General features: G+C 38.1%; 1 pseudogene; it reads right to left on the bottom strand.

Moving 5' to 3' along the window:
- LOC113113403 (neurite extension and migration factor pseudogene) overlaps positions 1–9051 on the bottom strand; it is a 51601-nt pseudogene extending 42550 nt beyond the window's left edge.
- Positions 9052–13345: the final 4294 nt, after the last annotated feature.

Below are 13345 nucleotides of genomic sequence, written 5' to 3'. Positions count from 1 at the left end.
GATTTACAAAACTGCCTTAGATGCCTAAAAATGCTGTCTAGGTAGGCGTCTCACTAGGGTTTCAGCCAGAACTATTGTCTTCGCTAGCGCTGCTGAATCAGTCAGTGTGAATGAACACGGGCTAATGTGTGAGTCAGACTAACTACGAGGAACAAGAACTGAGTGTTGTTATTAATACAATTATGATTAAATATGCCATGTCTTAGTGATTTGATGTCCTACTGATTCATCAAACAGAGTGTGCTCTACACATGAAGACATTAAGCAAATTTAGACTTTAATAGAACATAAATAGGTGGTGCTGAAGGTTTCGGAGCAGATATGTGGATTGATAATGAATATAAAGGAGTTTTCCTTCCTTCTCTTCCGCTCAGAAAACCCTGTTTGGATCTGGTGCTGTGTTTGAAACGTCTTGAGTCCAGTGAGATTGTCCCAGGGAGCTGGAGAAACAAACCCTTGACAGCTCCCAGCATGCCACCGCATGCTGATGACAGCCCTGTCTGCCAGCTGGCTCAAGCTTCCTGGCCAAGAATGAGTCTACAAACAGGTGAAAGTCTTGTTGCCTACACTGAGAGATGAGAAACGGTTTACAGGAAAGGTTGCCTGTAGGACTGGGACATATGACCACATACAGTGCAATCAGAAATGAATGCACTGTTTTCTCCAGAACTTCCTGGGACACGTGAAATATCAGCAAATATGAGGAAGCAAATAATATGTTTTAGTGACAGGTGCAGTTTCACTAAGAGACATGAAGTGTCTCATTTCAAATATGATAATGTTTGTGCCAAACATGCCAGGAGAATCGGGCAGTACGAAGTATAAAAATACAAAAATAATGCATTACAATGCATGCACAGATTCACGGCCAGTAAGAACTTTTCTCAATGCAATTGTCATTGGCAGCTGTGATAAATATATATATATATATATAAACAATGCAGTACAGAGCATGTCTTGTGTTGAAAGAGTTTCAAATGATATACGGATGAACCTCATAGAAATCCAAACATCACTCATAATTCTCTGTTCTGAACTACTGAAATCATTTGAGTCGAAGAACTTCAAAACATGACACTGCAAACCTCTCTGAGAATAAAGGAGTTTAAAGCTTATCATCTGACAACCACACCACTTTAAACAGACGAAAACACTCGCCTACTGCTCCACAGTCCAATGACTGACTTTATACTGCAATTCAGTTATACCTATACAATATTAATTATTACACTAAAACAATTTGCATGACTATATACATATATATACACACACATATATATATATATATATATATTATATATATTGTGTGTTGGTATATATGTATACATACACACACACTCACACTCACACAATATATATTTTACTTTATACATACAGCAGAACATACGATCTTGTAAATTGTAATTATTTAAAACAAATAAAAATTCCTGTAACAGGTAATTACAGGTAATTTTGTTTTCTTCTGGTCATTTGCAAGTCACATACACTCAAAAAATTAAACACGATTTACCCTTAAAAGACGTATATAACCTGAAAGGTCCATAGTAATACCTATAGTACCGAAATACCTAAATAATGCAAGTTACAACCTTTTGAAAGCGTAACATCCCCAGGGACAGCTTTTGTACCTTTTTTTCTGAGTGTGTATAAAAATCATTATTACAACAATAAACAAAGGAAAAAGTATATAGGATTTTCCTTACATAACATTGCAGCAACAAGAAAACGTCTAATGAAACTTTGCATCTTTCTGATCTTCTATCTTTTTATGCGTAAAGGTTTTGACTGTTTTTGGTCTTTCACAAATCATACTTTAAAATGCATTGAAAATCTACCTGAATAAACCCTAAATGAACAATATTTCCCATTTCTTCTTTATGCTTGACACCTAATGACACATGAAATCTAACTCACCCTACAGGGGTCTGATCCTAGTACCCCTGAGTGAACAGCCCAGATCTTTAACCATTACACCATGATATAGCAACCTTTGCAAAACTGGATGAAAGATTCAAGCACAAAAGACAAAAAAAAAGCGTCTTTATTTGCTGCTCATTTGGTGGTGTTTAAAGCGCTCCTCGGCAGATCCTGAAACCAGAGCTGCCAGCCCAAGAGGAGGCCGACACACAAAGACTCTAGTGTCACTGCAGGTTACTGATGATGGGGGGCTGGGTAATGAAAACGCCAGCCAGCACACAATTAAAACGCCCGAGATAAAGCAGGAATGCCTTCTGCCAAGCCTCTATGTATTATGCATTGATTTTATTGTATTATGAAGGCATCCAACACTCATTCTAATAAACAATGAAATTTGTATTCTGTTTCCTTAAATGATTTTTACCCCAGCTACCGTCCATCACAGTGCATTTCTATTCCAAACCAAACCAGGCTCAGTGGAAAAAGATACCTGTGGTGACATTTCTGCAAAATATTACGTTGCTGCTTGCACACTTTCACAGAGAAATGTCAGCGTAAAGCCATATCATATGAGCTACCGAGCAAACCTTCTGTGGACCGTCTAGTCAGCGGCACTAAAAGCATATTCAGTTTAATCCAAAACAAATGAACATGAATCTGCCGATGTTTTTTTTTCATTGGTTACTGTAGATATTTGTCAGTTTGGAAATTAAATGACCAGAGAGCGGTGCTAAAAGGTCTTTAAAACCACATCCCACCTCCACTAAACCTGACCCTAAACCCAGCTGATAGTGTTAACCAAAGCTCCTCACATCACAAGTGCACCGGGTGCGCTGCCAAGCAAGTTTACTACGTCAGAAAAGCCATACGCATGGATCTGGTTATGTTATGCAAATCAAAACATAGCGTTGTTCAATGAACCACATGAAAATTAAGAGTTTATTAATGTAGATTCTGCCCCTGCAATCATAGTTTGTGTGAAGAGAGTTAATTTCCACTGAAAACAAAACATTCTCTGTAGCTGATTTTTATTTTTTTTATAATTCGAATCAAATCTCGACTACTGATGTTGATCACATGATTTGATACTAATCTGTTAGATACAACTATTAATTAAAAAAAGTCCTAATTCTCTCTTAATATGAGAATTACATGAATGTATTACCAACAAAACATATGCAAGTGTAAATGAACTGTATTGTATTGGTCATAAATACTTCCGACTAGCCATTAACCGTTCATTTGTAAGCTATTGTTTAAGTGAGTTTTGCTTTGGTGGCTTAACTTCAAGAAAGTGCTCTCTAGTGGTGTTAGGAATCAGACTAAGATTGTCTTTTGGATGCCTGTTTGAACCTCAAAAAAATGCAATTACAAAGATCATCAGGAGAAGACCATTCCCTTTCAGACAGCGGTGATTTTCCTCCTGATTTGATGAAATCGAGTGTTGCGCTGCACCTGCAGTCATCTCTGTGTGAGCCAGCACACTGTTGACCACTCTCCGAGTCACACACGCCTGGAATATGACTTCATCACCGAGCTCTTGACCAGAGCCACTACAGCCCTGCGATTTACATGAAGCGTAAAACCACCACGCCATTCACATTGAAGAAAACCCCAGCTCTGTTAAGAGCTACTCGTGCCGAACAGCTCTGCTTATTCAGATGTGCACTTCCACAATAAATGATCACATCAGACAGAAAGACCAGTGTGTTCTGTACATTATAGTACTGTATAGTTAAACCAGATACAGTGTGTTCCATGGCATTATAATACGCTTTTAAACATGAGGGAAACAAAGACGTGCACTTTAGTGTGTGCCAAGAATGAGTAGGAAAATGTGCTGTGTGCCAGAAAGAGGAAGTAGACAGCTTCCCTGATGGGTTTCCTTACACTGGAATAAGAGCATGGCTAAAAACACCAAAGGAGCCCTTCTCTAAACACATCCAGGTCAAAATGTGCTTCACACAGACAGCTCTTTATGTTTTGAGACCCTAAAGATGCCATCTGCATATACAGCTTATTTGATATTGAAACCATCATGCACAAGAATATCATCTAGGCAGGCAGCTCCAGACTTTATGACTATATGATACAACTATACAGTATTGTTCAAAATAATAGCAGTACAATGTGACTAACCAGAATAATCAAGGTTTTAATATATTTTTTATTGCTACGTGGCAAACAAGTTACCAGTAGGTTCAGTAGATTGTCATAAAACAAACAAGACCCAGCATTCATGATATGCACGCTCTTAAGGCTGTGCAATTGGGCAATTAGTTGAAAGGGGTGTGTTCAAAAAAATAGCAGTGTCTACCTTTGACTGTACAAACTCAAAACTATTTTGTACAAACATTTTTTTTTCTGGGATTTAGCAATCCTGTGAATCACTAAACTAATATTTAGTTGTATGACCACAGTTTTTTAAAACTGCTTGACATCTGTGTGGCATGGAGTCAACCAACTTGTGGCACCTCTCAGCTGTTATTCCACTCCATGATTCTTTAACAACATTCCACAATTCATTCACATTTCTTGGTTTTGCTTCAGAAACAGCATTTTTGATATCACCCCACAAGTTCTCAATTGGATTAAGGTCTGGAGATTGGGCTGGCCACTCCATAACATTAATTTTGTTGGTTTGGAACCAAGACTTTGCCCGTTTACTAGTGTGTTTTGGGTCATTGTCTTGTTGAAACAACCATTTCAAGGGCATGTCCTCTTCAGCATAGGGCAACATGACCTCTTCAAGTATTTTAACATATGCAAACTGATCCATGATCCCTGGTATGCGATAAATAGGCCCAACACCATAGTAGGAGAAACATGCCCATATCATGATGCTTGCACCTCCATGCTTCACTGTCTTCACTGTGTACTGTGGCTTGAATTCAGAGTTTGGGGGTCGTCTCACAAACTGCCTGTGGCCCTTGGACCCAAAAAGAACAATTTTACTCTCATCAGTCCACAAAATGTTCCTCCATTTCTCTTTAGGCCAGTTGATGTGTTCTTTGGCAAATTGGAACCTCTTCTGCACATGCCTTTTTTTTTACAGAGGGACTTTGCGGGGGATTCTTGAAAATAGATTAGCTTCACACAGACGTCTTCTAACTGTCACAGTACTTACAGGTAACTCCAGACTGTCTTTGATCATCCTGGAGGTGATCATTGGCTGAGCCTTTGCCATTCTGGTTATTCTTCTATCCATTTTGATGGTTGTCTTCCGTTTTCTTCCACGTCTCTCTGGTTTTGCTCTCCATTTTAAGGCATTGGAGATCATTTTTTGCACCTCTTTATAGGTTTTCCCCTCTCTAATCAACTTTTTAATCAAAGTACGCTGTTCTTCTGAACAATGTCTTGAACGACCCATTTTCCTCAGCTTTCAAATGCATGTTCAACAAGTGTTGGCTTCATCCTTAAATAGGGGCCACCTGATTCACACCTGTTTCTTCACAAAATTGATGACCTCAGTGATTGAATGCCACACTGCTATTTTTTTGAACACATCCCTTTCAACTAATTCAACTAATTGCCCAATTGCACAGCCTTAAGAGCGTGCATATCATGAATGCTGGGTCTCATTTGTTTTCTGAGAATCTACTGAACCTACTGGTAACTTGTTTGCCACGTAACAATAAAAAAATATACGAAAAACCTTGATTATTCTGGTTAGTCACATTGTACTGCTATTATTTTGAACAATACTGTATATTGCCCAAAAATGCTTTCTATGTTGGCTGCTGAAGCTCTGATAACACAAATGCTGCATTTCCGTACTGCAACCAAATATGCATCTCGAAGGGTATGCATCATTTTGAAAAGGATCATCTATTTGTTCGTTTGGTCTGCTTTTTGGCACAAGACTAAGATAATATTAGACAAGAAAGGTCTAAGACTTTTTGTCTAAAAACCAAACAAGCTTCTTACCTAGAAAGCATCTTTGGGAAAATATAGGACTGTTCTTATGGTGGCCAAAAAAGCTGTCTACTTAGTATTAAAACTTTGTGTCATAAAACCAAACAAGAGCGCTGTATAGATAGGCAGCTCTCTAAACTTAGACTATAGAGACTATAGAGCTGAACAATGCAGTCTAGGTAGGTACCTCACTAGGTTTTCAGCTTACATGGTGTTTTACACTAAAAGGCATCTGGGAAGGACCTAACTGGATCCTGAGAACACAATGTTTAAAAGTGCCAGCTTACTAGGTTTAAAAACCACAATGACCCAAAATCCTGTCCATTAGGGAACACTACTGAAGGGTTCACTTACACTGCAACAAACACCATGACAAATGCACGGCAAACACCAAAACTACTAGAGAAACCAGCTAACATATCAGCATTGTCCATTGGAGGACAATACCCCATCTAAAAGAATATATTTCAAACAGGCAAAACATTAATTCATATTAATTTCAGTGTGATTTGATTGACAGCTGATGAGCTTCAGCCGCGGGTGAGCAGATAGTGTGTGTAGCTATCGGTGTGTGGAGATCTCAGGAAAGCACGAAAGACGCTGTGTCTCTGTCCCTCAGGAACAGCCTGAGCTCTCTCCCCCTCCGGCCATGAAAAGCAATCAAGACGCTGAACAATCTCCCATGGACCTCACCTCGCTGTTTAATTACAGCGTCGGCTCTCCGCAGCAGTCTGCCTGACTGAGCACATCCTCGGCCCAAGAATATATGAGTCAAAGAAAATCACAGCTGCTGGAAATGAAACTTAGCGACCCAGTGCTAGGATATGACACATCATATATGTAGTGTGGACAACTCAAATAATGATTGGTGGGAATACATGGGTTTTCTAATGGCCAATGATGATTTTAATAACTAGAAAGGAACTGATAAATGATAGCGAAGATATACAAAAAACGATTGCATTTACATCTGCATGCATTTTGCACAATATTTATGCCACATTGTATATAAAACAGAAACTGTGATAGTAGTTGAGCCTATTGGTAGTTTTTGGAACTGACAAAATGTTGATTCAATGGCCACATAAATGTTTTAACGTTGACCAAATAACAGCCGCTTAACACTCCTCGATCTCTCTAATTGACACACTCAGTTTCCCGTGACTCGTCTAGGTAGGTTCTAGCTACATAATCACTTAGCAAAACTGTTGTTGTAATGTGGCTAACGAGGGATTTCTGCTCCTGCGGTAGTACAGTAGCTTTCAGAAATCCCTCAGGCCGAGGTCTTTCAATTAAACGCACAAAACAATACACTCACAACAACAGCGACAACGCTTGGAGTTCAACCCGAATCAATGCAAGTGAGCGCTTTCATAAAGAGACGCGTGGAAAAAACCAAAGGAAATAATGAGTGGAATGCAAGTGAGCGATAAATCAGAATCCAGAAGCCAGAAACGGAATGTCATGGAATCAAAAATGATAAAGAACAAATACAACATGGGGAAAAAAAGATAAATGGATGCCATTTTCTCATCATGAATCTAACTTTGACTTCGGGTTTAAATACTTCATGATGCCATCTAGTCCCCATAAAAAACACTCCTCCCCATAGGCATCATGAGGGCATTGTTGTGATGACCATAGAGGAGAAAAGCAGCAGGCGTTCTGACTAAACTCTGGAAAGAGAAACACTAGTCCATTGATAGACTTGTGACTCAGTGAGTGAGCGGCACAGATTGGGCTGACAGAGAGCTCAACCTGCCAATGGATTCAGTTCTTTTATAAGACTACAAACAAACACAGTCGTCACAGATGATCAGATCTGCACAACACCAGATTTCAGGCCCGCTGTACAATTAATAAAATGCATCCTGGATCAAGCATCTTTGACACATCCTATAGTGTCCCCAAATCTACTGACCCCCTCTCCGGACAGTCACTGATGGTCAGGAGCGATCCCTGGGTTTTGAGACCATCATGTCCACAAACGTTGCCTAAATCAGTCATTAGTTAATGGCCAGATATGAAACTGTTCTTGAAACCTAAAGAATTAGAGATTGATAAGACAAATGATGATGATGATAATACCAAACATGCATCTCAAAGAGACGTATTAGTATTCACCGTTCTTCTTTTGAAAATGATCTCATATTTGTTTGTTTTCTGGCAGAAGACAATAAAAAAGTATAAGGCTAAAGAACACTTTGTGCCTTTGAGGTGAACAAGCGAACAGCAACTTTGGGCTAATATGAGACTGTGCCTTTGACAGACAAAAATGCTGTCTAGGTAGGTAGACTAAAAAACGAATGATATCCCAACATGACGTCTAAGCAAGCAACAAACCAATGAGTCCATGCAATGCACAAAAAAAATAAAAATAAAACAAAATGCTGTCTAGGAGGCAACACTTACTGTTTTACAGTATAATGTCCAAAAAGGATTTGAGGGTAGGATTCTCATTAGTTTTTTTGATACCATAGTGACCAACAACATCAATGTAGGCAGCTCTTGAGATCAAGATGGTCCAAAAGGCTATGGTAGAAACAGAGTCCATGCACACAACTCACAAGGAAACGTGCCCAAAACGCTTGGTTTGGAGACAAGTGTCCGAAGTGAGCATGCTTTCATCAAGCCCAAAGAAACATTACTACACACGCTATGAACACCGCCTCATCATCATATCTCACAATACCACTGTGTGCACTGTACTGAAACAGTCATGCAGCGCATGCATATTGATAAAGTGGTGCGTTTTCATCCGCGTCTCGCGCAGAACAGCGCGTCACATGACTTACCCGTTCCTTACGCCGCCAGATTGTGTTTATTTCTTAACGCCGAGAGCTTTAAACGCCACAAAGCAGCTGATATGTGTAAATAATCTCCTTGATCAGAGGCACTTGCATGTCCTCGCGCATCCCGGGCCTCCCGTCAGTGATGGAGAACAGCCCGCTGATTCGCGCTCCTCGATCGCTCCATCTGTGATGATGCTCAGATCTCCATCCGCGGATCAGGTGCTGGATGCTGCCATTGTTCCGCCTGCTGCTGGCTCTCGGAGTCGGTGTGATGATGGGCGCAGTCTCCGGCTCGTGAGAGCGAGCGAGCGAGTGAGTGCGCGCGCCCTCGGTGCTCGAGGCTCGTGACGTGTGCGCGAAGGGGAGGTGCTACAGGTGAAAAGGCCAAAAAGTTTTCTTTCACCAGACACACAATACATCAAAATAACATTTATTGTGACTTTGCTCGTTCATATTCTAAAATCTGCAAAGTATTCTTCCTCTGATTAGATTTGCGGTGCTAACTGCATGAAAAAAAAAATTTAGTTCCTAACGCAATCAATTACCTTACACATTTTAGATAAACTAATCAGACAACTTTTAGATTACTTTTGACCTAAAACCTTTTTTTTTTTTTTTTTTGCATTGTTTAAATAGGATAATCTTATACCATATTGATATAAAAGCACAACGAGAAAAAAAATATATATATATATATTACATTTATTGTTATAATGAAGTGCATTAAACATTATATTACATCAAGGTTTCCCGAACTGGGCTTAAATTACCCACTGAGTGATAATTCATATAAAGATTAATGAGTACATCAGTTATCGATGCAATACTGAAATGTTGAGAAAACACTATTGCATTGATTTTTTTTTTTTTTGTTGTTGTTGTTTGTTTTTTGTCAATGCAGTGTTTAATGCTGTTCTGTGTAATTATATCAATCTAATGACTGGTGTTTCTGTGAATGTCTATTGTAGAAAGGAACATTTAAAAGATGAAAAAGAAAAATGAGGGAGAATCAGATTCTGAATAATGTATTGCTATTGTGTGAATAATATGCAATCATATATCAGTAACACTTTAAAGTAAGGTTCATTATTTGATGTTAACATGAACTAAGAATGAACAACACCTCCACAGCGTTTATTAATCTCAGTTCATGTTAATTTCAGCATTTACTAATACATTTTTAAAATCAAAAGTTGTGCCTTGTTAACTTTATTTAACGCACTGTGAATTACCACAAACTAACAATGACTGTATTTTCATTGACAATGATTAATAAATACTGCAATAAATGTATTGTTCATTGTTTGTGAACACAACAAACATGATCTAATGGAACCTTAGTGTACAGTCTTACCCATGTAATCAATAAAAATAACTAGTCTGCTTTTAAAAACACTTCATTTTCAGGATCTGATTACTTGATCCAGATTATATGCAATCAGTGCAGCTCTGTATATTTGCATATAATAGCATAAAGGTTTTAGTGAGAGCTCAGAGGTTAATAACTGATACAGCCTTAAAAACACTTTTTCACTAAAGGTCACAATGAAGCTAATTCCGATTTCAAATGTTTTTGAAAGATGATTTCTACATGCTCACCATTTATTTAATGAAAAATAATGTAAGTGATGGCCTCCTGCTATCTCCTTATCCATTGTGTGACTCCCAGCAAACATGGAGACGTTATCCTGGTAAACAGTCAAATACAGTCCTTGCATGCATTCGTTTAGTAAATACAGTAAGATATTATATCATTGTAGACTACTTGCACATTCTGATTCTTTTTGAGAACAACGTAAATGGTTAAAGATGCAACACAAGAAAAAAATATTAAAGAAAAAAAGATACAGGGGTATATGAACAGACAAAATAAATCAAATATCAAAGACAAAGTCTAAATGACTTGCACATATGAATACTTTTTAAAGTTTTTTTATTGTGTGATTTGGACACAGTCTCAGAATACAGCTGTTAGTCAGCAAACAAAACGTACAAAACCAGTTTCTGCTTGGAAAATCAGTTTAGCTTTTCTGTTCTTCTTCTTTAAATTTGACAAATATAAACAACAACAACAACAAGTACATAAAAATGTAAACAAATAAAGACTAAATAAAACATTGTCTATAAAAATAAAATAAAAAAACTTTCCATAATTAATGGCAATAGTCTCTATTTTGAAATATTAATGATAAATGATCTTCAGTTATACTTATCGTATTTTATTAGTTATTAAATATTTATTTGAAGTCGAGACCTTTCTCCAGTCACTATGAAAACAACATTAAAACATTTGGGATAAACACACTTTCATTAAGAGTCAGTAGAGTCTAGAGAACATCAGCTATAGAGATAAAGGTTATAACTTGAGATAGCAGGTCCTAAAGGGTTAATGATGAAACCAGTAAGAAATCAGTAGATCGCAGGTTCTCCTTCTGCGTTATCTCTGTTGATCCTAAGAACATATTTATCAGATGTTGTGCTAGTGTATCACTGACCAGACAAGAAGGACAGATAAATATAAATTAGTTGCACAACATTGTAATTGCAAAGCAACATTTAGGCCACTGTTTCATGTTATAATGTCTCCGACTTTAACACATGACGTCGTAACAGCAAACCATATTCTGTTGAACAAAACAGAAGATATTTGGAAGAATGTTGGTAACCAAACTGTGGTAGCCATTGACTATGGAAGTCAATGGCTACCGCCAGCTTTGAATCCATTTAGGCTTGCATCCTATAACGCTTTCTGTTTTCTTTATTTAAAAAAACAAGCTCTTGCATGGCTACTCTGTAAAAGTAATTGGAAATTCCACGCATGCATAAAATACAGCTGGATATTTGAATAGCACTTGATTATGATAAGCAACGATATCTTCTAAAGCAGCCTTCTGCAATGCCCTGAAATCTGAAAGCCGAGCATTCTTCTTGTTTTTAAAGAAACGTCAAAAGCGACTGCGGTGCTGAAGCACATTAGTCTCAGCCTTGGTCGCGTCCAGCTGAGTGCAGCAGGACTGGAGGAAGGCCGCTCTAGTTAAAGCACTTGTAGATGCTGAGAGCCTCTTATTTCCTTTCAAACAGCATAAAAGCTCGCCCAGGCGAAGACGTCTAAGTGGAACTCAAAGAACGCACTCGAGTGGCCCCAGAATGTCAGGAAATCTCAGGTGCTAATGCTGAAATTTGCCAAGGATATGCGATCTAAATCTGAATATGCATGTCATCTGTCATGCGCTCAGTGTTCAGGTGTTGGTCGGCTGGTGTTTCAGACACAGGTTGTGTGCTGGGGTGAGGAACAGCTTGAACACACGTGTTATTTGTGCTGCTCACACAAAGGCTGAGAGGGGGGCTTTTATGTGCCTGGAGACGCCACAATGGAAAACCTGCAGATTCCATTTGTGCAAAACAAGTGAATGCACCGCTGCATCCAAACGGGCCGCTGTGCATTTAAGAAAGAGCTCCATGAAAGAAGCTTACATAATTAACTCAAATCAGAACAACTGATGACCGACTAGAAAATAAGGCCTGTAATTATAATACGATGTACAAGAACCCTTGCCAATATTTGCATGTAAAGCTGTTTACCCTATCATCAGACTTAGAATGCTCTCGCTATATGAAGAGCAGGTTCTCTTTCTCTTTGTTCTGTAAACATATGGATTCCAGCCGGTCACTTTAATTGAACGCTGAACATCTGGACCAATCACAGCTCACTCTGGCTCAATCAATCATTAACTGAGATCATACAGAAATCCATCCAGACACACTCCAGCTTAAAATACGATTTGTAATTTGAGTTTTTATCGTGCTACATAATGAAAGAATGAAAACAAAATGTTTATTTAAAAAATGTAGATAGAAATAAAAACCTGGTGCAAGCATCATTACTAATCAAATAACGATCCCTGAGGGATCCATAACGAGCTGAGGGAGATCGAGTGCTTTTAAAATTTGCATTTGTGAATCGAATCAGACAAGTGGATAATGACAATAAAAATATTTTCTTATTACATTTTAGATTTGATTACAATAATGTCACATTCAGTATCTCCCCAGACTGCTGTAATGGCATAATCCTCCTTTTTTTCTTCGGCTGTCTTTGTTTTCTGTTGCTGGACACGCTTTAGTAATCATACACTGAATGGGTCCAAAAAAATGTAATTAAATAAAAGGCGGGAAAATCTGAATTCCTTTTATATCAAAAATAACAGTGTGTATATTTTGTGTTTTTTTATTATTATTATATAAGAAAATACTTCCATAATATATCCCATGGTATTACAAGAACATCATGTCAATCCATAATTAATAAATTTTTAGTAATTTAAAAATGTCCCACTTTACCTGCATCCCTCTTAAAACACTTTAAAACAAAACTGCATCACTACTCATTCTTAAACATCAATCAACACCACCTTGACACTTCTGATTTAGAAAATAAAAAAGTAAAATATATAACTGCAGTAAAAGAGATTTCATAAAACAGCAGAGTTACATTGACAGACATTGACCCAGCGCCCCTCAGATGATTCAGTGATGGAGCGACACACATTTACATCTTTCAGAAACTCCTCTATACTCTACATTCAGGCTCTCAATGAATATCTCCTCACACAATGACTTCGAGTGATTTCATGGACATCCTGGAGCGTATAAAGCCCTTGGACGACACGATGAAAAGCTTCATCTGGCTTCATCTTCATTTGAAAGATTCGCTGAAAGAA

This window comes from Carassius auratus, chromosome 14 (assembly GCF_003368295.1).
Source record: "Carassius auratus strain Wakin chromosome 14, ASM336829v1, whole genome shotgun sequence".
NCBI lineage: Eukaryota > Metazoa > Chordata > Actinopteri > Cypriniformes > Cyprinidae > Carassius > Carassius auratus.
This window is presented reverse-complemented; position numbering and strand designations above follow the sequence as displayed.